The 26,732-nt window shown below is 47.6% G+C and overlaps 1 protein-coding gene across 7 annotated transcripts in view; it reads left to right on the top strand.

Moving 5' to 3' along the window:
- Positions 1 to 5,361: 5,361 nt before the first annotated feature.
- Positions 5,362 to 26,732, top strand: part of GDPD5 (glycerophosphodiester phosphodiesterase domain containing 5) — a 171,041-nt gene continuing 149,670 nt past the window's right edge. For 2 of the 7 annotated variants that reach the window (XM_075742605.1, XM_075742602.1), the window contains exon 1: positions 5,362 to 5,639. The gene's annotated coding sequence lies outside the window, so the exon portion shown is untranslated. Of the gene's footprint in view, positions 5,640 to 9,476; positions 9,980 to 23,537; positions 23,591 to 26,732 lie in introns of those variants that run through there. The other 5 variants (XM_075742608.1, XM_075742607.1, XM_075742604.1 and 2 more) reach the window with 4 other exon arrangements.

The following is a 26,732-nucleotide window of genomic DNA, read 5'->3' as shown; positions in this document are numbered from 1 at the left end:
TGTTTATTTAATGTGGGGGGAAAAAATGTCAACAAATAAAAGTTCAAAAGCTTGGGATACAAGACTGAGACTTGCCACCAACTCAGTTGTGGATACCCTTTGTGGCAATGGCTGTCCTTGTCAATTAAGACGTCTGCACAAGATCATGTACCACTTCCCACCTCACCTCCCTCCAGGAGGCTGTGGATAGACTGATCAGACCCATGTTTTTCCAACCAAGCCCTTTGAAGGGTTGTGGTGCCAGTCCAGGAACTGTCTGCATAAGATATTGCTACAGGGCAATGTCCTTTTACGGCTTCAGAGGGATAGGAGGGCACAGGGTGCTCTTCCTCCTGAGAAACCTCGATGGAGACAGACATCCCTGACCTTGTCATTGGACCACCATCACCACAAAGACTCCTCCTGGCTCCTCCAGATCTTCTCATCTTTCCACAACCAATCTCTCCCGCTCCTCCATCCTAATGTTGCCTCTTTGCATGTCTGAAGACAATCAAAGCTTCCTGCAACTCACTGTTTGGACCTTGCCAGCTTTATCCTTACTCTGTTTGGAAAGTAAAGCTGCTTCTTCTGAGTTTACAGAGACACTTGCTGGGAAAGTTCATACTTTGCTCCTGAGGAATTGATGTGGAGGATGGTGGCAGAGAGGCCGTCTGCAGGGGGAGATGGGGCTGTGATAGCCAACGGCGTGCTCAAACGCCGGTTAACCTTTGCCCAGGTGTACTCCACTCACTTGTTCGAGGGCTCAACTCCACCTTTCAGGTACGAAAGATGAGGAAATACCTTGTGTGACTGACTTGATAAAACACTTTACATCACGTTCTGCATTTATTTATATAAACCAGCTTGTATCTCAATACCATCCCTGCAGCGGAGGAGCACCTAGTTTGCAATAAAGACATCAAATGGGCAGACTTCTGCTTCTGTTTATCACTTTCCCCGGTCATTTCTCCTAACAACCAAAAAAAATGCTTGTTTGTCTTCTCAATTGAATTTGTTGTTGACTTCCAGCCACTCGGTCTATGTGAAGATGTGCTCAGGGTTAATTTTGTACTGATGACACGCCACAAAGTATTTTATTCTGTAGTGGGGAGGGGATGCAGGGTGCTGACTATAATTCTCTCTTCCAGACTGTGCCAGGACAAAATTAGTCCTTTTTTTTTTTTTTTTTTTTTGCATGACTGGACTGTTGATGTGGTCATGGTTTCTCCCTCATGCTGGAAGACTTCAGTGCAGTGATTAGGGGAGACTGAGGGTGGCTGGGACCTGATTTAGCTGCAGCAATAAACCATGCCGGTGACATTCCTCCTATTTAAATATATTCATCTTATCTCTTGAAAGGGTTGCAGGGCTGCTGGTTAACCTACCACAGAGCAGGCAAACACAGCTATTGTGCAAACAGGCAAAGTGTTTCCTGGCTTAGCGGACAAACGATATCTTCATCTCTAGTTGCTGGGTAACATCAAACATTCACATATTTGCCCTCAGTGATCTCTTCGAAGCTCACAAGCTCACCACTGCTCCTGCTGCAGGGATGGATACTTTGCACCGGCTTGTTGGGGCAGATGGATGAGGAAAAAAACATGAAGGAGAGGTTGAAATACAGAGAATGTGAGAGCAAAATAGCTCTGCAAGTTCTCCCTGTAAATGTTATTATGGTAAAATAATTGTGCTTAAGGGGACGCTTGCAATCAACACCCTCCTTACACTCATTAGAAGCACAAAGGCCTTGGAGAAAGGGGTAGGAAAAAGCACCTTAATGAAAATATTCACAGCACAAACACAGGAAAGCGCAGATCTCCCTCCTGTTTGCCCTGCATTCCCCAAGTATTTGCACTGGCAAAACAATAGCGTGTCCCTTACCACGCTTCCTTCCCCTCGCCCAGGGCTGGTCGGATGCTGTGGGCTACGGGGCAGCCACGACGGGGATTTACCTCCCGCCGGCTTCGCTGCCACGCAGAGACAGGCAGACGGACGGACACGTCTTGGCTCGCTTCCTGCCAGACGTCTTCTAGATAAATTTGGCTTTGCTTTTTTCATGCTTCATTTTCTTCTTCTGCAAAATTGAGATAGCATTGCAAATCTACGAGCCTTGCTCAGTGCCCTCCATCTAGATGTGGCGTCGGTTACATCGTCAGTTAATCAGATGTTCCTTCCTCTTCCCCAAAAAGCCAGCCGTGGAGGGATCCGCGGTGCTTTCACCACACCCGGTCTTGTTTCCCAGACCTTCCTACGGTCACCTTCCCACCCCTGAACGCAGCAGCAAATGCAAAAAAGCGACATCCGAAAATGCTCTGACATCGGGGAGGATTAAGACACCAAAAAAGATCCTCGGCTGGGCCATCAGAAGGGCTCAGGCAAGTGTGTTTCCAGCAAAGATTTCCCTCCCATGGGCCTGGAAGGAGGAAAAGAGGTTTTGTCCTCTGCCTACAGAGGGGATGAAAACACAGTTTGGCTTGGAGGAGGGTGATGCTGTGGTGAAGGACTGTTCACCCCCTTCCCTCTGTTCCCACTCCCGCAGGAAGCATCTCCCGCACTATCCCCCCACCCGAAATACCGAAGCGCCGTCTCCTCTGAGACTTCGCATGTGATGCCCTTCTGCATCGCCAGATCTCCGGCCTCATATTTCCCTGCCAGAAAACAAAAATTTCCCTTCTGGACCAATTTTTCCCTTCCATAAGTGTATAACAAAACGCTTTCAGGATGTGGTGTGAAATCTGCCTACGCCTGAAACTCGCCTCTGGTTTAAAGCATCGGCGTTGAGCCGGGTCCTAATGGAGCAGCTTAAAAAGTGATCACACACCGTGAGTGTCACTGGAGTAAACATGGTTTTAATGAGGGTTTAATAGGTGTATCGTTTTGAAATGAATGCGGCTGGGGATATAGAGTGAGGAGTGAGCACAGCAGATATCTTAGCCACGCCGAGGGGAGATATTTAAAATAGCTTGGAGCATTCAAGGCTCTAAGCATGGGATAAGGAACTTTTAAATCTGAAAACAAATTTCCTAATCCAAAATTGCATCTATTTTCCTAGAAGCTGTCTCAAAATTCATATGAAATTTCCTTCCGTCAGCCGCTCCGTGACTTTTTTTTTTTTTTGACATTGCACGGCCTTTAGCAGCCAAAGTGCTGCTAGCAGCAGGGAGAGACGGTCGTTCTGCTCTTCATTCCTCTCTTCACAGCTGCTTGGAGGTGGTTTGAAAAGGAAACCTTCCCCAGCCCTGCATCCCTGGTGGGAACATGTCGGATTCAACTGGCCAAGTCGGAGAAATATTCTGAAAATGTGTAAACTCCGATTCTTTTCGGAGGCATTTTACTCAGCAAATGAGGGGTGGGGAGGGGGGGGTAAAAAGCAAATTACTGGCTGATGTTAGGAGCAGCTGCAGTGTTTCTGGAACCTCACGAGTTAGAAGAATATCTTCTCCTGGTGCCAGAAGAAAATATTTTTCCCTTGATCTTACAAATGGCTGAACTATTTCTGCTGAAATTAAAAGGAGACCATCCCTAGGCAGACACCCGAGCATGTAAAATTTCATCCCCGGTGTTTAAAGTCTGGCAAAGTCACAAGGACCTATGGTCATGACTTTGTTATGTGCCTCGAAATACCTGCGTCTGTCCCGTACCCCCCTTCGAGCCTGCGGGAAAACACATCCTAAAGCTCTTCAACGGACCCAGCAACCAGGCGGCGAATAAAACGCTCCCACAGGATATATTTTCATCAGGATTTAACATAATCACAGCTCCGAGGGACTTCTGATTTTGAAATGCCTGCCGTCAGCAGTACTGTAAGGAAAAGCGTTTGGCAAACAGCTACCAGGACCGCTGCCTGCGCTGCCTGTAACGCTGCCTGTAATGCAACCCCGCGTCTCTTCTGCTGGGGCTGGGGATCGTCGCTGTGGATCAGACTTTATATACTGATTTTTCGCCTCCAGTTTTTTTCCTCCAGGCGAGGTTTCCCTGCTGGTGGGTGCAGTTTCTTGGGTTATTTCTATGGCTCTTAGGAAAAGAGAGACAGTTGCTAGCGAGCTATCGGCTTTGTCTGTCTTGGTAAAGATGAGCCTGGCAACTGTCTTGCACTTGCTTATTATTTTGACAGCATAACATCTCCTTTTGCACCGTTTGGACCATACACACCTCCAGGGCTGGCTCGGAGCACTGGCCAAAACGGTGGAAAATGGCCAGTTTGAAGGAAAAAAGGATCCATTGCTCTCAGGTGAGCATTTTACCACCTTGCATCAGGAAGGGCAAAAAATTCACACCAAGGATATAGTTCAGTTTTGGCCACAGTGCTGGGCAGCCCTGGACATCCTTCTCGCTCTGATTCACCTGTGCCATTGCAGTGTGCAGAAAACAAGTCCTGAGTGGGTATAGACACCTCAAAACACTCATCTTTTCCCCAAACTGCTACAACATGAGGACCCTGCACCAGGATGCCCATAGCGTGTAGATGAGGTCCATGGATCCTGTCCATGGCGCACCTACATGCTTGGGAGATCAGGATCTAACGTAAGACCAAGTGCAGGTGATGAAAGTGGATGGAAAAAATAAAAAATAGGTGGGTTGGAAAGGGCACATTTACAGGAGCAGGAGAAATCAGGAGGCTGCAAAGCCCAAACCTGTACCTGACACCTTTTCATCCTCCTCCATCCACCCAGGTGGGAACACCTTGTTGCACAAAACATCCCCCCTCGCAGGCTTGGAGACATGTTTGCCTTCGATATAAATACCCAAGAAACAGAAATGTGAATGACGTATTTTCCTTTGTGACCACTCCGTTCCCTGCTGCCAAGCGGGGATTTACTGGTGCCCAGTTACAGCAGCCCGGGATGTACAGGGCCATACATTTCCTCCAACTTGCGGAGGTTTTCCAGGTTAGCTTTTTATTTTAGCTACACCCCGTGTGTGTGTGTGTGTATGTACATGTTGCTCCCTGGGGTGGACAGTTTCCAGACATCCTGGTTCAGAGGAGGAAGATGGAGGTGATGTGTGATGAAGATGTGGGATGAAGCCAGGCGTTCGCTGCCCTTTTGGGGCTCAGCGTTTCCAAACCCCATGGTACAGTGCCAAGCACCCCATGATTTTCCCAGCCCCTCGGGACTCCAAGGGCCGAGGTTTGGGGTAGCACCGTGGGGAGGGCAAGGCTTTTCCCTAGGCAGGGGTGCCCCAACCCTTTCCTTTGGCAAGGGGGAACCCCCAAACCTGCACCCTTGGGGCACCCCACTGCTGAGAGGTTTGCTTGCAGCCGGGCGCATCCCCTCGGGGACACCCCCCCAGGAAAAAGAGACTGCAAACCTTTGGGTGCAGTCTGCCTCCTCCTCCTCCTCCTCTTCCTCTTCTTCCTCCTCCTGCCGCTGCTGCTGCCGCTGTCCGGGGCGGAGCCGCCCGCCCCAACCCCCGCCCCGCTCCCGGGAGCGGGCGGCGGAGCCGAGCCGAGCCGTGCCGGGTTGCGGGGACGGGGACACGGTGGTGCCATCTCTCTCTGTCCCTCCCGGCCCCTTCTTTGCCCCCATCCCACCCCCTGCCAGGGGACGGCTCCCCCGCCGGCTTTGCTGCGGGGCAGGGGGGGGGGAGCATCGCTCGGTGGGGCAGGGGTCCCCCTCCCTCGGGGCTTGGCGACCTGGAGGATCTCCCAGCGGCAGCAGGTAAAGGGTTGGACTGGTTGGACTGGGAGGAAAGGGTGGCCTTTTGCACCCCCACCCCTTCCCCCCCCGCTCCCCACGCCTGCCCGGCGAGGGGGTGCAGGGTTCCCCCGGGAGGTGGGGGGGGATGATGTTGAGCCGGGGGGGGGGGTGTTGTTGAGTGTGTGACAGTTCTGCTGGGTTTGACCCCCAAAAGGTGCTCCGTTGTCCAAAAAGGTGTTTCTTTTCCCCAAAAGGTGTTTTCTTCCTCGAAAGGTGTTTCTTTGCCCTTCGTGCCCCCTAAAACGCTGTGTGCCCCCCACCCCTCCGGGTGGTTCACCTAGCCTGGAGCATCCCACGCAAAGTTGGGAGGTGAGGGGGTGCTACCATGTGGTGGGGGACATGGGTGGGCACCCACCTGAGGAGAGATCCCAGGGTACCCCCTCGGGTCTCCAGGACCCCCCCAACTTGCCAGGGCGTGGATCTGGTCACCCCCTTTTCTCCTTTAGGCCGTACTTGTTTTACAGGTAACGCTTCATTTTTATACACCGCTCTCAAAATAATGGCATCTGCAGTGTCCCGCGGCCCCAGGGCTTTACGCCGGGGTTGTCCGGCGCCGTAAAATCCTGAGGCAGCAAAATCCCAGGAGGGATTTATTGCTGTTTGCCCACGGTGGGCTGGAGGAGCACCCTGTGCCCGTCCAGCACCCGAGCTCTCCTAGCACCTCCTGAGGATGCGATAGGGATGTCCTGGATGGCTCTTGGGGACATCCCCTCTCGCCGAGCAAAGCCCCATGTTAAGGACCCCAGATTTCTTCCCAGGACTGAGAAAAGAGGGTGGATGTAGAGGGTATTATTTTGTCTTGATACTTGGCAAAGAAATTGCTCTGGAAAAGGAATAATTCAGGAAAGAGAGGGGAAAAAATAAATAAATCTCTCATTGCTGTTTTACTGAAGCTCTCTCCCAAGTCCTGTATATTCACTGCCTAGAAAACTGGGCGTTGAGGAGTTGCAGTTGAAATGTGAGCTTTCCTCTGGAAAAGGTCTGTTGTAGCAATTCCTGATGTTGAAGCTGCGAAATTTCACCCTGGCGAGATGGAAATGGGGATTCTTCAGCCAGAAAAAAGCTGGCTTTGTCAAACTCGCCATGCTTCGGGTTTTCAGGGGTGGGTCTCTACAGCCACTATTATTACTCGTAATCGCGTTGGCTTAAGGGTTATTTTGGGGCTGGAAAGAGATTACAGATAGATGATAGGAATAGTCATGATGATGCTGCATGTGAAATTAAAAAAAAAAAAAAAATTGAATTACGGTTCTCTTTGTTGGCTCTTTGTCCCTGTATGAAGGAAAATGAGTGCTCGCTCAGTAAGCCTGTACAGGTTTTTCTCCGTTAGAAAGTTATGCCGTGCATGGAGAATGTTAAACCCGACTACTCCGTTCGGATGCTGTATTCTCCTTGGGCTGCTCCCAGCTGCCAGGAAATTTAGGCTGTTGCTTATTAGCGAGCAAAAGTTAGACCGACGCTTATTCTTAAAGAGCTTTTTTGAGTCTGGATCACACAGCGATGCAGGATAAATGCCTTCTACCTTCTTTCCTTCTTAGAAATTGCTAGCTTGCACTTGGCAGGTGTGGCTGGGGAAAAGCTGAAGTAAATGGATTTCCTGCCTTGCGTTTTGTCTGGCATGTCTATGTTCACCAGTCATCAGATTGCTACGGAAAGTGGTCCATTAATACATTATACAGCCTTTATCCACCTGAGCATCCTGGATCCTTAAAGCCTGCTATTTTCACATATTTTCCTCCGCCAAGATTTGAAGCATCTTCACACCAATATCCCAGCAATATTTAGCTGCAGAATATTTCTCTGTGATTTAGAAGGTGCTTCTTCAGCGGCAAATATAAGCTCTGCTTTGAGGCAGAGTTAATTTTAGAGTGGGTGTCTCTGTCAAGCTGTACTTTTTCTATTAAATAAGCATGTTCTGCACGTTACGCTCTTCCTCGCGATGAATTCTGTACTTGAAGGCGAAGCATGACTGATGTTTGTCTTGTGCGTCGACAATGAGCAGCGCGAAGAAAATGAGTTCTGGTTCGATCAATTTATTTGGTGTCGGGTTGTAGATTCAGAAACTGCTGGCTTGGAATTAATGATAAAGGGTTTAGTTTTTTTCAAGGCAACAAATTGCTTTTATGAACCAGAAAGACTATAATGAGATACTGAACCAGCTGCAAGGGCCAGGCACTATTTGTTACGTTTTTATTCATAAACCGCCATGCATATTTGATCTCAAGTAACTGCATTAAAATTGCTGTAGTGTTTCTCACCGCTCAATGCCAAAATCAGTATATTTAAGGTTTTGTTGTTTCTTTTTTTTTTTTAATGCGTGGGTTACAGTAACTCACGGTCGCAGACGGTGTTATGGGTTGAGGTCAAGATTCCGGTAGCAGATGGCTCATTCACCCTGTTCTTTGCTTAGAGGCACTTTGATGCTCATAGGTGGTGGAAGTTAGATCTGGGTCTCCTTTTAACAGACACACCTGCAGGGAATATTGTCCTTTAACTTGCTTTGTAAGTCTTCCTGAGGGTGAAGATAAAAGGGTACGGTTGCACTTTTGAAATACTCGTGGCATTGCTGCTGTACAGCTACCAGCTTGTGCGTGAAGGTGTGGTTATTGCTAATGTTAAGAGTAGTGGGGTTGGACGCAGATGGGCATTTAGGGCTCCTCCTGAGAGCAGCTTTCCTACAAACATGGGGTGTAGGAACATGCTTTCCCCTAAAGGCTATGATACTGGTCTGAAATTCCTTTTCCTTGGCAAGATGCATGCAGAGGGGCCGTGCTTCTGTCCAAAAACCCTTTAATGAGATGCTTTGCACCTTCATGCTGATACTGAGATGACGGGAGGGGATCCACCTGGCAGCCACTTAGCTGTGGCCATAAAGAGGCTTCGTTAGGCTACAGCAGCTGATAATTGTGTTTCAAGGAGACCAAGGTGGGGAAGAGGTGACTCTGGTAGTTTGCCCTTGTGCGGAAAAATAGCAAGCGCTCTCGGTGTGAGGAGGCTGTGGCTGCTTTGGGCTTTTCTGGTGCCATCTGCAGCTGTTTTGGGGTAAGTGGTGGCTCTTGGCTTCTCCCCTTGCAGTAGGGTGTTTGGTCCCCAAAAATCACTGTACTGAGCTGGGTGTGAAGCTGAGCGGTTCCTTCTGCTCAGGAGAGGGCAGTGTCACACCAGCCAGCTGCTTCCTTAACCATGCTAAAGCATCATGGAGATGACAACCTTTGCCCACCCAGAGGTCCAGGAGGGTCTTGCAGGGGTGTGATATCCAGTGTGTGTGTGGGACCCAGGCACCTCATTCCCCTTCCCTTCTCCTTTAAGCAAAATATTCCCTTTCCAGCCCTGCTCCCCACTGGCTTTCCCTGACCCTGAGTACGCTGGTGGTGTTTAACAGACCTTTGTAGGAATATTCTAAGCATGATGCTGGGAAAAGAGATTTAAAAGACTGTTTATAGCAGTTGCTTTTGCCTGCCAGCCCCTCTATAAACAGTGATTAGATACAGCTACTTTAATGCATGTCTTGACTTTAAAAAAAAAAAAAAAAAAACCAACAAACCTGCACACTGGTGCTTGGCTTTGCTGCTTTTTCCTCTTTAGCTAACCGCTGTGTTGTCCCCACTTCCTCCAAAAATACCCACAGATACTGGCAGGACAACTGCCTGAATATTTGGTTAAATAGCCTGTCATTGCTCAATAACCTGAAGAAAGCCTTATTTTTATATGTAATTAAATATTTGTATAAGGTTTCTGCCAAGGAGTGGTTTCAAGGTACAGAGTGTTCCCCTGAAGGGTATTCAAACAAGGACCTTCTTGGGTGGCAATTGGAAATTTTTCCGTGCTCGTGGCTGTCTCGATGCATCGCGTGTTTTCACATACTGAATCCATTACACGTTGTGATTGAGCTCTGTCTCTTTTGCCTGCCTGGTCTTTGGGGCAGGATCAGCTTTATGAAAAGCGTTTCTTTTGTGAATATTTTTTTGCACGGATTTTTTTTTTTTGGTGGCTTTTGAACCAGGTGTTGTTGAAGTGGGCTGGCATTATTTATTTTTTTTCCTGCCTGGGGTGATGCACAAATCTGGGCACCAGCTCCGTCACTGGGGTCCCGCATCTGTGCGGAGTCCTTCTGGCAGCTAATCTCTTCCTTGGAAATAGCTCGTACTGGTTTTAACATGATTCCTTAGTCATGATGATATTGAACCCTCCTGCTCTCTAACCGCTGTGTCCTCTGCTCGGGAGCCGGGCTTTCTGCGAGGCTTTGCCTGGCGCTTGGTGTTCAGGTTGCTGGATCCCGGAGGACTCGGAGGTGATGGACTGTAAGTTTATGCTCTTCTTGTCTGGGAATGCTCAAAAGGATCTGTTTCACTTTCAGATTTACCATGTGACGCTGTGCTAAAGCAGCTTTTATCTTACACTTTTCCCCTTAAAGCAAGCTTGCCTTTAATTTTTAATTTTAATTTTTTTTTTTTAATTCTGCCATTTCTCTTAAAACTCTCTTAAAACTCTGCTGTGACTTGCACAATCTCTTTATAAATGTCTGGTCCCTGTGTTTTGCTTCCCTTCCCCCCCTTGGTGAGCTGAAATGAAACTTCTCCCTCCCCCAGCCTGAGGTTAGACACGCAGTGCAGAAATATTCTGGTCATCTGCTGTTTTTAGCTGTGCCAAGTTTCAGGCTCACATTTGCACAGGTTGCGTGGGGAAAGCATCTAGCATTTGACTTAAATAGCACAAGGTGAAGACCAGAGTTTCCTTTAAGTATTTTAGATGTAGCATTTAAAAAGATGTAATGGACTGGCTGTACCCTTCAACGTCCAAGTGTTCTTCTGAGCCACTCTAATAGATTATATCTTGGGCCACTTACCTCGTTTTGATGAATCTCTTGAGTTGACAGTCACCTAATCATAAATTGAATTGCCTGAGTCTAAAACAAAGTCAACGGTCTGGTTGCCTACTGCAAAATTGCAGCAAAACAAATAAAATGTGTTACATTGTCAGGCTTGGAGATGGCTACAGCCCCATGGCTAGCGGTTGGGACTTGGTACCCAAAGGTCTTGGGGTGGCGAGGTGATGCACCGAGTGCTCCATGAGATTGTTAGGAAGTAGGTCTAATCCTGGAGCAGGTCAGTTGAGAGGTTGGCGAGGATTTGAGGCTCGTGTCTAGGCTTGCTGTCCTGCTGAATTTCTTAGGACCTTGCCATGAGGGCAGAAACCTGATGTTAAGGGGCAGGCTTGGCCCTTCCGAGGTGTCCCTTGTGTGTGACCCCATCTGAAACCCATGAGCTGACTGCAGAGCTCTTTTCTGAGCAAAATCTTGGAGGATGGTGGTAAAACTGGGATATATTCAGATCCCCTTGCTGTGCTCAGCGCTTCTCCTTCATGCTGCCAAGGGGCAAGGTGGGGCTGGGGGCTTCTCAGGTCATGCTAACTGGAGGTGCTGCCGGTGCCCAAATCCTGTCTCTGAGATGGAGAGAGGGCTTAGGCTTGTTTACAGGGTTTTACCATGGTGGTGAGGTCACTCTGTGATATTTGGGTGGATTTTGTTGTGTATGCGTTTGTTTTTTTGGGTTGGGTTTTTTTTTTTGCCAAGAGGTAATTAATACTTTCCTTGGGATTAAAATATTTCCTGTGTGTCTCAGCTGTTGATGTAGGAAGGAGTCATCCAACCCTTTGACCTTTCTTGGAGACAAAAAGGCTTTATGGAGAAGGTAAGAAGTGTATGTTCAAAACCAGTGTGTCTTTCTTGCCTAACTACTTTCTTGTATGAAGAAGCCCCATAAAGAAGTTTCTTGAGGCTGTCAAGTAGGTGATGTTTTGTAGGCAGTCGCCTGATACAGCAGTGATTATGTTTCCAGGTATTGTGGGAATTTTGGTGTCAATCTACCTACTAATTATTCACGTATCTTGTCAATGAGACTTTAAACTGTCAGTCAAACCTATTGCAGTTTGAAATCCAGCAAACAGGCAGCACTCGTATCCTGATCTGGGTGTCCAGGCAGAAATCCAGCTGTGTGACTTGCTCCATTTCTCTCAAGCTTTTTAGGTTGTGATTCCTCCATCCAGCCATGAGCTGGCTGATTGAGCTTTGAGATCTGCACAGTAATAATGGCTGAATAGTCCTTGTAATCTGTAGATGGTTTTGGGCTTGCTAGGGATGCTGGAATTTGTCAAGTCAAGAGGTAAGGTGAGACTTACGGCTTCTCAAAACGCCTATTTTTAGCTGTGTTCCTGTTCACATGCAAATTATATTTATTGTAAAGGATTGCTCTGCACTTAGTACACTGAACTTGTAAGCCCTGTTTTCCAGCTTTTGCACAGATATCAAAATGCCTGCCAAAAATAAATGTATTACTGTCTCATTTTTCCCTACGCTCACAAGCTGGATCCTATGAGCTCCCAATCCACTGCTATGTTGCATTTGATGCTCTGTAAATATGAAGTGGTGGGTGGCTCTTATTTTAGGGGTGGGTTACCCCCCTGCTTGGGCTCTGTCGTTAGCTTCAAAAGTTGCTGGTGTCTGACAGCCTGCAAACTTCTCATAGCTGTGCTTGTCTTCTCCTCGGTTTCTGCTCCTGCCTGAAACCTGGAGGCAGAATCTGTGTTAAAAACGAAGCACCTATACTCAAATTTAGCTCTGAGTTAATCACTGAAATGCAGAGTGCTTGCAGTCCTCATTAAAAGCCTAATTTAAAGTGCAAGGTTGACAGCTCGGCTGGAGATACTTTCCCTTATCACAAGTGTTTCCTAATCTGTCTCCTTTGCATGAGGATGATATTTTTTTTTTGTTTGGCTCTCCAGGCTCTTGCTCTTGGAGAGCTATATGTTAAAGGAATGCAGTGTACTTGTGGGTAAGACAGCTGTATATGTTAAAATGTTAATGTGATGGGAATAAGTGTGCTCTGGTGTCTCTTACGCTGTCAGGCAAGCCGTCGAGCCTCGCAAGGTCACGCTGCCGCGTAGACGCATGTTCCTGAAACGCAAACTGTGTGGGTTCTCCTTAAACAGTTTTGCTTTGCAAAGAAAAATAAAGCTCCTTGTGGGACTATAGCAACAGAGCCGCTGTCCCTGAAAACATGGGCAGGAGCAGTGCGGCTGAAGGCCAGAATCCAAGGAAATGTCTTTCCTTGCATCTGTACCCGGGCAACATGCTGTGGTTTCAGCTCCGGTCCTGAGCTTGCGTGGGGTATGAGGAGTAACCTGGGTGGCGAGGAGGTCAGAACTTGCTCTGTTTGCTAGACCTCTGGAGCTGGAAGGGAGTCTCTGGATGCAAGAGGGTCTTTGTGCCTTTGGTGCAAATCATCCCCAACAAACCCCTCTGAGGGGGGTGGGCACCTCTCCTGCTGTCGCAGGAGCTGTGGTGGAAGCAGGAACCTGTTCAACTTCCCAGATGTTGTCAATGGGGCCAACACGTATAACTTGGGAGCCTTTAAGGAAAAAAAGTCCACCTAGAACACCTTGCGTATGGTGACTAGGATTTAGCATCTACCAACATTTTTCTTTATTTAAGGCAAAAGTCTTTAACTGAGTTGTGAGCATTGTCTGAAGCGAATGGACGTATCTGGTAACACCACTCCATTCACTCGATGTAGCCTGGAAAATTGCTCGCCCTGTTGAAGGGTGAGGGGGTTGGGGAGAAGGTGGGCAGTGCCACCAGGATGGGGGTAACCAGCATGGGAAACCTGGGTGCAATCCTGTTCTTGCTGTACCGCAGAGTCCTGCGAAGCCATCATGCTTGCTGGCACCTGTGGCACTTGGGGACATGCTTGGTACTTGCTTGGGGGGTGGAACGGAGCAATATCTTTCTCTGGGCAGTGAAGACCACAACCAAGAAGCTGTTAAATAGCCTCTTTTTTAGAGCGTGAAAAACACGGTGGGAGTTCACGCGACCACCTGCCATGGCTCAGTGGGTACCAGTGACTGATCCCACGTGGACTAACAAGTGGGCAGGGGATGCCACCAAAGGGCAGAGCACCCCACCAGCAACTGGGGGAAGTGGGAGCCTTTTGCTGTGTTATTTTTGTCTCTCTAGGGAAGATAAAAATACATGGCCTCTAGCTAGGAGCTGTCAGAGCTCTTGGGGCATTATGCCTACCTAGATCAAATCTGAGCATGCATTTTCTTCTTCCCCAAAAGAAAGACATGGAGTGCAATCTGTTGATCTTGAATGCAAGGTTGATTCATTCTGTTTTGAGTTTCCAGCCTTCAAAGCCTTCTCTGTTGTGATTCTGCGCTGGGTCTGTAATGCAACTCCAGCTCCACCACAAGCTGCTGCCGCTTGGAAACGCTGTTTGTCAGGGGTCACCTCCATGGTGGTGGTGCAAACAGCTTGCCTGCTACAGTCCATCTGCCATGCTGGGAAAGCTCTGGTGCATGCTGATCTTAAACCATGCTTGGCTGAATGCTGACATATTAGGAAGCCTTAATGATGCTGGTGACCTGCCCCAGTGTCACCTGGAGCAGGGTGATAAATGCTGATAAGGGGTGAGAGGTGTGGGGGGAGAGGTCATCTGGTTAATAGCAAGGCTGGATTTGAGCCCATGACCTGAAAGCAAAGGTTTCTGCTGGGCTGAAAACCCCTCGTGGTTTTTATCTCGATGTGCTAAACGCTGCTGTATTACCGTGGGGAATGTGATTAGTTAGCCAGAATGAAGCCTTTGAGGTTTTTTGTGAAGCTGTAACCTGATGTCCAGACTTTCTTAGAGGTGTCCTGCAGCGATCAGTTATACATCCACTTCTAAGAGCAGAATAAGCTTAAACCAGAACAAGTCCGCTATATTTCTAAAAGTTTTGTCTTATAATGTTAAAACCCTTCTATCATGAGAGTCTTTAAATCCAAACTTCTGGGGTAATAGTCTGGTTGTACCGAGTGCTGTATTGGACCCATGAGACCATCACTTACGCTTTCTTGGCTTCTTCCCCCCAACTCGGGGAAAATACTGGCTTTTTCCCTATTTCTCTGAACTTTGTAGCTCAGCTGCATGTTCCCTGGAGGGACAGATCTGGACTACTGGCTCAAGGTAGGTCTGGAGTCTGCTCCACTTCTCTCCTTGAGCAATTTGTGGGCTGGATGTAGGGCTGTCCTCGCTGGGGACTGTGGAGTTTTTGAGGGTACGTGGGGTGAGGAGCAGGGAGCCCCTGAGGTCACGAGCTTGGGCAAACGGAGTCAAAAGACGACGTGTCCACTTGTACTTCTGCACCTTCCTTTCCCGGGCATTACGTGCTTCTCTCTATCTCTGCTGATGTTTGCAATAGTGATAAGGAAGGCTTTGTAACAACTGTGCCCTGTGGCAGATAAAACTTACTGTGCGCAAGAGCTGTTCCAGCTGAGAGCTTATCAGCACTATTAAAACTTTAACGATCAGCAAGGCTGGAGAGATGAGGGTGTTTCGGGTCCTTTAGCAGTACAGAAATGTTCAATGAGGAATCGCGCTGGAAGTGCTGCTGCTCTGTAAGTCTCTCTTGAATGTGCTTTTTTCTTTATGTACATAAAGTGGACAATTTGGGGAATGAGGCTTGTAAACTGGTCAAGCATGTCTCTTAAATGGAGCCAGCTGGTTACTGTGCTGTATATGCATGTAATGAGCCGGCTGACGCTTAATGAAGGTGGTAGCTGGTCTCAATGTGGACTGAATTAAATTGAAGGATCTATCTTCTTGCATCTTTCCAGTCTGCTCTTTGCCTGGAGAAAGATGTCCTGATGCTTTTGTGCAACTACTGAACACTAGTGCAGGGAGGACAGTTCTCCTGACTTGGCTTGATGGTCTTTCAGGGCACTGAGCTCTGCAAGGGTGGCAAAAACATGGGTTGAAGCTATTAAAGGGTACAGTGTTGTAGACCTGGGCCAGGAATCACCTGGCTCCCACCTTGATTTGGGGTCATGTAATTCCCAGGAGCCCCCATGTGTTGCCTGAATGCACTTGGATGAGTGTATATGTAGACATCTCCATCCTCTTGGGATCTGCAACCTGGAGCCTTCTCCAGAGGGTAGGTGCCCACAGCTTCTCTCTAAAACTGTGAGTAGGGTTTATTTTCTTGTGCTAAACTCCAAGTGGGAGATGTGGTGATACCTGCTTTACAGGAGAGTGGTGTAATCAGAACAGCTGTTTAGAAGTTTCCTTTTCCTTTTGGCATGAGGAAATGAAAATGTTCATCTCCAGCCTCTGCAAAAGCTCCTTCTCCAGGAGGGATGGAGCCTGGAGGTTGAAACCAGACAGCCAAGAACAAGTCAAGGACCTGAAAAGGGAGCCTGTTTCTTTGGCTGCTCCTGCTGGGAAGCGGAGCCGGGGTGGGAAGGCACTTTCCTTGTTTGTTTCCTTGTTGTTTTGCCATGACTGCTGCCAGCAATGCCACAAATGTGCAGAAAGACGTGGGAGAGGCAAACCTGAGGTTTGCCTGCTGTTGGTCATGGCAGGAAGGTCTTTCTAGGTTGCTGTCCTCTTGCATGAGTGTCCCCTTGGTTGTGAACACAGGACAAATCAGTCCTGGTGGTTGTGTGTGTTAGGCTGTCCCAGACCCTGCTCTTGAAGGCTTTATTTTTATCCTAGTTTTAGAATAACTTTTATTTCCTTTTCTGTTGTACTGATGTGCTGGGAGGGGTTCTCTAGAAGAGCATCAAGAAGGCCGGTTTGAACCAACCGGTGGCATGGCAGGAGATGGAGGACGGGAGGAGCTGGGACTTGGCAAGAGTGATGCTTGCTATAGTATGATGGCAGAAACATGCCTGCCCTCTGCAAAGCCTTGCTCTGGGGTTTAGGCTGGTTGAGCCAGGGTTAGTCCGAGGAACATGAGCTCTGGTTGTGCTACAGATAGTCCGAGCTGCTGAAAGAGATGGCTTTTGGCAAAAGTGGAAGCAAACGTTTGCTGCTGTTACATGCTGCTCCGCACAAGGTCAGTGTGACCGTCTGGTTCCCAAATTGGGCAGTTGAGTTCATTTTTTTTTTTCAGCAAACGCTGCTGCTCAGACGTGTAATCAGCTAATGGGATTTAACACAGCATCCAGTGTTTCTAACTTGGCTTTCTGATAGCAACCTAAGCCAAAAAAGCTGTAGATAAAATAAGTGGAAATGTGAGTTCCTGGGGCTATCCAATTCCAGTACCTCATGTAGCAAAGCCATCTGATTTCTACCAGAATTGATACGCTAACCATTATATCTGAATTGACTGAAAATGTTGTAAAGCTGGGGAGAAGGAGCATCTATTAGTACTTATTATGGCTCAAACACCTGTGAAGTGTCTCTTGTTTGAATATTGCAGTCAGAAAACACAAAACAGACTTTTGGATCAAGGGAAGGTTGTTGCAGTGATTTCAAATCCTCTTTTTACCTTGAGACCTGCTAACTGGATCCCTGACCCATTTCATACTTTTTAGAAGAAGTTTTCTGCTTCAAGTTGGAAGTGAAATACAACTGTGGTGGAGCCTGGGATTAGGTCTAAGAGGAAGAGAAAATAAGCAAGTGGTGGTAGGAGGAGGCAGCAAGCACTGCTTAAATCATGTTATATGTGTACCATCTCACCTCTAACCTTCCAGGCTCTGGAATCAAATCTGGACCTCAGCCCAATTTATTTGCTCATGTGTTGCTGGGTTGCTCCCCCCTGCCCCTCGCCGCCAACCCTTTATTAGGCTCCATAAGATAATTATTTACAAAGGCTTCTGGAGTCCCAGGAGGAGCATCTGGTGGAGAGGAAAGCTCTTATCTGAGTGTTGCTGTTTCACGGGAGTGTCCTGGTGTTTGGTCAAGAAGCTGGACTTCACATTCTCCTTGTACATGTCTCAGCTCGGCCACTGTTGTCTTCTGCTGGCTCCTTTTTACCTGGCTCCCCTAAAACTTCTTGCTGTGCTTCAGCATTGCCTGAAGCTGATGAGATGTTCTGCTCCCAAACTGGCCATTTTTGGTGATGGATCCCATATGTTTATTTATGAAAGACTTTTTTTGGAAGCAAAGGTATGAGATAAATATTACCTGAAACACTTGTGGCTGTGAGCTCTACTGAGCCAGCTCTTGGACAGGGGTGTGAGTAAAACCCTGTTATGTCTCATGCACCATCAGGTTTAATGCTTGCTAAATGGCAGAGCTGTTGAGAAAAAGCATTGGGCTGAGGCAGCATAGCTGGTATTAAAAAAAATATATATATATATATATAGCTGCAAGTGGCTGAGCTTTGAAATAAATTGTTTTGTGACTGAGTGGATATATAGGGACTGCTGAGGTGTCTGGATTCCCCCCAGGGCTCGTTGCCAGGTGGGAGATTTGGGAAGGCAGCAGCTACCTGCTGTGGGAAAAGTCTTGTGTCCCAGTAGTAATAAATCCTCTCCTTGCCATGAAACATGAGGGCTGTGTTCAAGTAATTTTCTTGTTCTAGAGTTGAAACTAGCTACAGAGTTTGATCTTCTAACTTTTTTTTTTTCATGTTGTAATGATGGACCAAGTAGGGTTTGCCGCTTCTCTTGCTTTCACAGAAAACCTGTAAAATGCTGAAAGATCTTGGTGTCGTGGTGGCATAGGCTTAGTGAAGACCTGTTGTGACCTGTCACACTTCAGCTTAGTCAGAAAGTGCCTATGTTTATGAAAGCATAATTTTTGAGGTTTTTTATTTGTTTGATTCTTTTTTTCTTCTCTCCTCCTGGTAGCTACTTTGCAGAGCGAGAGTTTGACTGGAAGGATGAGCAGAACTTGCCTGAATGCACCAGCCCACAAAAATATCTTGGCCTTCCTTTATTCCCCTCCTGAAAGCTAGACCTTTCTCCTGTGCAGCTCAAGTCATGCTGGGTTTTAGGGCAAGTGTTTGCTTTGAGCCTTATGGGATCATAGGAAGCAGAACTTCACCCCTGCATATGGGTGGCTGGTGTCTCATGTCAGCCTGTGTCCCTCTCTCTGACTGTGATGTGGTCACCTCAGCTTGCATGGGCCCTGCAGAACAAATGGCAGCAGGGAGTGACAGGTTGTCCCTGGGTCCTTGGGGGCTGGCAGGCCTCTTCTGTGCCTAACCAAGAGAGCTTGAGTGGGTGCATGGTGTATCAACAGTTGGCAGTGAAGGCGAAAGCAGAAATGTTGGTTGGTCTGTCCACAGCTGGGTGCATCTGCTGCAGCTTCAGGGATATTGTCTGATGGGTCTTAGGTCTTGCTTCTGCCTGGGAGCCTGTCCCACAGTTGTTCACCTCTGCGATGTTGTGGGCAGCCTGAAGTCCAAAGCAGAAATCTTTCTCCTCCCTGGCCGTGCAAGAGATGCTTGCTTGCAGGAACTGGTGAACTCTGGGTCCTTCCTCTCCAGCAAGATGAAGGCATCTGAAAATTATCATCTGAAGAGAAGAGGGCTTAGTTCTTGCTTGTGCTAATTCCTTTTTCACCTTGGGAATGTGAAAGGACAGAGCTTTTTATCCTGCCTCTTAAATTAAGAAACACTTGAGCTGTTGATTATTTTTCCTCAGATACTGTGAGGTAGCTGTAAAGTCTTGGATTGACGTTTTGATGATGAGTCTGAAGGAAGGATGTCTGAGGTATTGGGTGATGATTTGGGCTCATCTGTCTGCTCTATGCAGGCATCCTCTGTGGTTTTGGTCAAGGAGATAAATATCTTTCCTAGTTCTGTGACTGCAAAATAAAGGACCTGGCACTGCCTCAGTGGGGCAGGATGAGGATGTGAAGACTTGGATGCTGTAGAAAGGCAGGCAGATATGTAGGTTTTTCTCTCCTTGAGGTATGTTCCTGTGAATCCAATTTCCTTGGGTGCTGGTCTTTGGCTAATTGTGCTTCTGACACGACTGCTCTGCAGACATGTCTGATGGTGTCAGAAATGAAAGATTTCATGTGAGGAGTCAGGTGTCTGCTTTCCAGCACACTTGCAACCAGGTTTGGGCATACCTGGGATGGGAGAGGCACTAGGAAGACCTGGTGTGAGCTACCTCTTTCTCTGAGGCTTGCCTTTTGGGAGGTCAAGATGTGTGTCCTCAGTTGAAGATCGGTGTTAGCAGCCTGTATAAACCATCCGCAGGATAGGTGTTACCACAGGAGTATTCGTGCACCATTCTCCTACGTTCACCCAGTGAACTCATGCAAACGAGCTGTTGAGCAGTCATATGTGAAGGAAAGAGAGGCTTGTTCCTGGAAAGGACCTCTCCTTAGGTGGGCTGCTCAACCTTTTCCCACTGTGACACTCTTAGTTTGAGCTAGCAAACTCAATTTTTTAGGTGCCTGCTTTAACGAGTGGGAGTACAACTCCAATCAGAGTACTTTTAGCAGGTTGACTGCAGCTCACTGTCAGCAGGGCTTCCAATGCGCCGTGGGTGCCTCTTTGGGTGCAGACCCTCAACCACGCAGCATCCCATTTTCTTTCTGTCAGGGGGTGAGATGCTTAAACCAAATCTACCTGAGTGTCTGTACCACTGAGCTTGTGATGAAGTTGGGATTAGAAGCCTTGTCCTGCAATTCCTGTCCCCAAATGCTTTGTGTGCGCGCTCTGTAGGTATGCGGTCCTGTTGCAGTGGGCAAAAACATTTTCCAAGAGCTGCCATGAAGAACTTGAAGGTGATGGTTGAGCTACCCTGCAGAAGGAGCTGGGTGGCCTCTGCAGGGAGGGAGGTGACTTGATGGAGGTTTCTCTTTGGTGATGGGCTGGAACGGGTAGGGTGTGCTACACCTGCATGAAGGTGGTGGGACATGCCTGAGAGGTGGGATTTTTTGGGGGGTGGTACAGGCTGATGTGAGAGGGGGGGTCTGGAAAATTCTGTGTGGGAGCCTTTGCCTGGCTCGAACACTTTACTATGTAGTTTTTGCTCCATTACAAGGATAACCTCAGCATAATGTCACTGTTTCACATGAGCAGGTCCCCCACTACAGGACCATGGCCACTAAAAATGGAGCATGTGGGATGGGATAGGAAAAAGGAATCTGCAATAGTCTTCCTCCTTCCCTTTTCTAACTGATTTTCTCTGGTGCAATAGCCAAATGATGAACACTTAATTAGTGGTTTAATTTTTATTTTGTTCTCCCGGTGATGGATGGTAACTAGATACCATAAATACTTTCAGCTTTGAACACAACCTGCCAAAAATAGCTGGGACACCTACGAGGGCTGGTACTTGGCAAAGGACTCTGCTCACTTTATCCCGAGCGTGCCAATGGGCTGAGTTCACAGAGTATCTTTGGAGTCTGAGGGGGGTGTAAAGGTTGTAACGGGAAAACCTTCCTGCTGCTGCGGCAGTGACGCAGGGAGTGTTTCATCACCTTGTGGGATGCTCACCGTGGTGTGTTTTGCAGCTAGAAACCATTACCCGAGCATTGCTGCTTTTCATTCCAATGGCTGGGTACTTTTTGGTACCCTGGGGTTGTACTGAGAATGTGATGGAGGTCTTCAAACCTGGGCAGCTCCCGGGTATAGAAGAGGTGTCTATCCCAGTAACCATGAATCAGCTGGGGTGGGAGTAAAATCCCAGTCTTATGGGTCTGATTACAGGACGGTGAGATATCTTTAGCTGCTTTTTCCCGAGAGGTGTTGGCACACGGTGCAGAAGTGTCTGGCAGCTGAACCTGTCTCTGCTGCACCTCCACCAGCCTGGTTTAGAGAGACTCCGTGGGTTGCTGTGTGAATAATTTGGGAGGAGGGCAGTAGGGAATGTGTTGGCTCCTTGTGTTTGATATGGAAATGGCACTTTCCCATGTGGGGGTGGTAATAAGTGGGGGATGTTGCTGGAGCTGATGAGGATGGGAGGTGTGCTCAGTTCTGGAGGCTCAGCTTTCCACTGGTGTTCTCAGGCTGATCTTAAGGTTGATGTTAAACTGTAAAGCATCATTTTCATGGTGCTTATTCACACAAAATAACCTGTCCACTGGAGGTGGGAACAGCATGGGGGTTGCTTTGAATGGCATGACTCAGTTTCTCCAAAACTGTTGGCAAAAGGGTGGTTTTCAGACTAAACATGGGTCTTTTTAGGACAGGTCATGAGCTATTATAGGATAAAGCACAGAATAAAGTGAAAACTGATTTAATCAGGAGAGAGTTTGAGGCTGCTCTGTACCCCTACCCTGGCCGGGGCTGCTAACCTGGTGAGTCCACACGGTGTAGTGGAAGCAGCACAATACACATTGTCATGAAATAGTGTGAAGCTGATGGGTGGGGTGGGATGGAGGTGGGGGGGTTGCTGAAGGAATATTAATAGAGTCTCTAAAGTATTCAGTCCATCCAGAGCAAAAGGAGAGAAGAAACTAAATCTTCTCCACGATGTCATCTTCAAAAGGGCTTCCTTGTGATGTGAGTTTATTTGCTGGCCATTTAGGGACAGTAGTGGGATTCGTCTGCCATGAGATATGGGGAGCTTTGTACATCACTCAGACTTGTGGTTTTCTGGCAATATAGGAACTTGCATTGCTGGTATATGAAGATCCTGACCTTAATTGAGATTCATCATCCCTTGTACTGTACCACAGGATGCTTTGATGCTTCTCCTAGGCCCTGCTCAGCAAGGGCTTTTGGTACCTTTACTTAAGTATGTGTTCATAGGAACATACAATGCTGGTGAGTAACTGAAAAGTTAACTTCCAGTCTCCTTTGTGAAATATGTCTGTGAAGCTCAATGGCCTTCACATGTGGAGGGGAGAGGAAGGCAAACTGTTCTCTGCAGAGATTTGCTAGATCCAAGGGTTATGCTTCTGGCCATCAGCAGGGACTTCGGGGTCAAATTGGGACCAGCCTGGAGGCTGTAACAGGGTTGATACATGGCATGGCTCAGGTGTGTGGGCTGTGGGTCTGGAACAGCTTCTGATGTGGCATGAGATGCCCATCACCTGGTGGCATTGAAGGTCCACGTGGCATCCAGATTCAATATGATACATCCAGGCTGCCTGGGCAGGGGTTGTGTTCAGACCTTGTTCCCTCTCATTTTCCCCCAATCGTGTGGCCCTTGGAGGAGGGAATTGGTGCTCTGCTGGAGAGAGGACTCTGGTCAGCAAAGACTTTTGGCTTGTCTCAGAAAATGCTTATGCTTTTCAAAGCAGAAGCCCGGGGGTGGTTTTGCTGTTGGCAGACTTGCACCCTTGATTTCTCATGCACGCTGAGGAAGGGCTGGATTCCTCATAAAACCCTTCTCAGTGCAAGCTGCTGGCTGCATGGATGCAGATGCACAGCAATTATTTCCCTCATCTTTCTAGATGCTACTGCTTTATGCCATATTTTACCCATCAAAGGACAGACCTCCGGTCCATGTTGTCCCTTTGGGAAACGCACAGTTTGCCCACCATGCATGGACTGCACGGAGGAAGGAATATCTTGCTATACGAGAGAGACCCAAACCTTGCAGAGACATTTATCCATCCAGTACCGTACCCTGGGGTATGGTGCTGTGCTGCTCGCAGTCCAGAGCTAGTTCATGGGAGGGTGACTACCTACATGGGGTGGTTGCTGGAAACATGGTTAGTGGTTACTCTGGCTTGGAAGAACTAAGTGTGGAACAAAACTTCCTACACAGTGTCTGCCTGGCCGAGCGGAGCTGAGGAAGGCACTGGTGAGCGTGCTGGTCTCGCTGGCCCTGTTCCTGCCCGCTAGCTTGTAACGGTGACAGAATCAAATTGCATCCGAACTGTCACTAAGTGCAATGACTCTGCAGTAAGTCATTGGCCTCCTGGTGCTAGTTTTGGCAATGGGGTAACTTGACTGCTTCTATTTATACAGCACAAATGAATTTGTCACCCAATAGCTTGATCGCTCATAATTATATCGTTGAAGAAAATCACACTTTTTATTTCCTGCCTGCACACCTGCTTTCTTGCTGTTTGGCTTTCTCTGTTCCTCCAGCTCACTAATACCTTCATACAGCCTCTTTGCTTTTAAGACTACAGACAATGCTTGAGTCTTTTTAATCCCATTTCTTGTTGGGTGCAAAGATCAACGCTGCTTTCCCATCCTGGATATCGGCTGTGCACTGTAGCACCTCTGGAAAGGTAGGGGTTTTTTTAATAGTAATTAAAACAAGCAGTGAACTGAATTATGTATGGGTGTGATACTTGTCTGACTCTGATGTAACTTATGAAACTTCAGTGTAGCAAAAAATGGCTTCAGAAAGAACTCTCTTCTCCTGATCTCTTTCTCTTTTTTCTTTTCTTGCTTTTTCCTGGGATTATTGCTTTTTCCTCTCTATTCCAGACTGTAAGACCCTCCCTTACTGATGCTATGCACAGCATTGGACTTGCTGTATTTGTCTGGGCACTTAAATAGCACAAAGATATTGCCTTGCAACCAGCCCAGAATAAAAGCCGAGGAAATCTGGGCACTAATTTTGGCATCACACACTTCTCGGCTCCCTGCGCAGGAGAGCTGTGGTGGGAGGCAGGGCAGCAAAGTCACAGGTACTTAGCAGAGCGACCTCAGAGGAATCTTTATCTTGGTGGAAACAGATGGAGTTTGACTTTGTGTCAATTATGAGCCTAGAATAACTCAATTTTACTGCAGAGGAAGTGGAAAGGTACAACTCTGCCACAGCCTGGATGCTGACAAGCAGGAATTGAGCTCGGAGGAGAGGCATGCCTGGCACGTACGCTGGTTATTTCCACACTTGAGAAACCAGAAGGAAACTGCACTTGGCACATTTTGTGTAGGCCTCTACTGGAAAAGGTGCTAAGCAGGGCATTATAAAGATTTTTCTTGAACTGCAACCTGGTGACAGATCCCATAGCTGAAGGCTTCTCTTGGAGAAGGGATGTCACAGCTAGTGTACGGGTGAGGATCTAAGGGATAAGAGCCTTAGGAGTTCCCCTCTTTCCCCTGTCACTTGCTCACTATTCGTGCACAACATTTGTCCAGTTGTATATTGGGGAATGAGTATGGAAGTGGAACAGATTTCATGTAGTTTATTTGCTTTTTTGTTTTCTGTCTGAGTTTGGGCGTTCTGCTCTGTGTTTGGACAAGGAAGTGCTGGGTGCTCAGTCGGTCACTGCTGGCTCTAATCAGCTCAGCCACTGTGTACTACCTCCCCGTAATTTCCCTTCCCTGCCCTTCTTCTCTGTGCTTGATGCACAAAAGTTGGTTTTGCAGGAGGGTCAGAGCTGGGCTTTGCAGAGCACCAGCGTGTCCAGGGCTTCCAGAGGTCTTCAGAGGTCTCAGCTTTGTGTCTGGATGAAGGTACACAATGCTTTGGGTCATGGTTAGATAGTTGCAATCCATCCACTTGACTGTATCACAGATGAAAAGGCTGCCTGGTGCCATAGACCAAAGAGCATTTCAAAGAGAGCTTTTTATATTAGCCTTTCTCACTCTCTGGGGTGAGATGCAGGACTCTTCTGAGTGCTGTGAGTCTCCTGGTTGGTTCAGGTTTCTATAGCTTCTGGGCTCCATAAGCTGCTCCTTAAATTATTGAAGAGCAGTTGTATCTGTTCCACAAGCCTCTGTGGGAAGGCTGGATATGGTCCCAGTGCTTTTACCCCAGTGTGTTGGGTAGAGCTGCTCGCCAGCTATGTTGTAGTGGCTTGCTGAGGTCTCCAACTGAATTTGGCTAGCTAAATTAATAGCTATGCAATGACCTCCCGTCCTTTAAAATGGAAAGCAAAACTGTGGAACTACCCTAGGGAAGGAACTACCCTTGGGAGGGAAGAAGGCAGCGAGTGGCAGCCATCCTGTTGGTTAGCAAAAATATTTGTGAAGGTGTTGAACTGAACGCTTGCCCTGGTCTGCAGCCTTTGGTGTAACTTAAGATACCAGAAAAACTACAGCTTCCAAACTTGTTTGCCTTGCACCTGTTGCCAAAGCCTTTGTTTTATTTATCAACTGGTCTTACTCAGCTGGGGAAGGGATTAAATTCAGCCTTGGCTGGATCTGCTCCCCAAGCTGGGTGTATCTCTGCTTTGCACCCCTTTGCTTAGTGGTCCCTGCTCTCCCTTGAGGGGGGAGCAAATATCTGAAGAGCTTGTTGAAGCCGTGGGCTGGGGAGTCTTGTGGAGGACATCTGTTTGAGTAGCAATATTGCAATATAATTTTCTCACGGCACTGCACACGGATGCTCCTGTGTATCCCTACCTGTATTTGTGGTGCTGAGCTCTACTCAGCTCCCTGCAGTTGGTGGATGACTTATTGGCCAGGTTGAATGTGTTGGAGAGGGTGGAATAAAGGCAAGATTTAAACATTGCTGGCACATGTAGCTAAATGCCCTTTAATATGTTGCAACTAACTTATTAAACTTGTCTCTTGCCTTGGCAAGTTTGGACCTCTCCTAAGCAACAATCAAATTTTAACCCCAGTAGTCCTTGCTAATGTTTGCCTTTTGCTTTAGAGGAAGGAAATGTGATCCTAATCTTTAGATCAAATGGCATCTGCACTTCCATTGAAAAAAGTAAATTTGTAATGTGCTTAATGAAGCCTGGAAATATGTTTCAGATAATGGAGAGAAAATATCTGCCTTTTAAAAAACTTTCACCTCCCAAAGTTATTGCAAGACTTCCTATTATGCTTAATAAGGTTGGTTGGTTTTCTTTTTTATCCTTTGAGCTTTCAGAAGAGAAAATGCCCTTGGAAAGCAGATTTCAGAGTTGAATTGCATGCTTCTTCCCTTAACACTTTGGTTGAAAGCGTTCCCTAGAAACTGGTCTCTGGCTCTGTGGGAGATGCCAATGAAAAGCTGCAGGTCAAAAAAAGTGAATTTCAGAAATTTGACTTTGCTTTTTAAACTTTGGTGGTGAGCCTCTCTAACCTGAGACCTGAGGAGTGTGTGTGCGTATGGGAAGCTGGCTGCTATAGCAGGATTCTTAAATTCTTCTTCTAGAAGTCACCCTTGTCACAAAACTCTAACCTGGAGGTGGATTTTGGAGAACAGCTTCTCTGGCAGGTCTGTCACTCCCGTGTTTGGGATGCAGGAATAGTTTATAAATAAAACTGCCTGCTGGTAACTGGGGGTGGAGAAGGGAGATCTGACTGCTGTGAACGCCATGACTTGAAAGACCAACATAATATCAAGCCACATGTGAGCCGACAAGATCCCTTTTTAAAGGTGGTTGGTTTTGTTGCTGCCTTGATCTGCAGAGGATCAAACCCAGGGGTGCCAGAGCACCTTCCTCCTCTTGCCTGGCTCCCCATGCCCTGAGGTGTGTGAAACAC

Source organism: Balearica regulorum, chromosome 1 (assembly GCF_011004875.1).
Source record: "Balearica regulorum gibbericeps isolate bBalReg1 chromosome 1, bBalReg1.pri, whole genome shotgun sequence".
Lineage (NCBI taxonomy): Eukaryota > Metazoa > Chordata > Aves > Gruiformes > Gruidae > Balearica > Balearica regulorum.
This window is presented reverse-complemented; position numbering and strand designations above follow the sequence as displayed.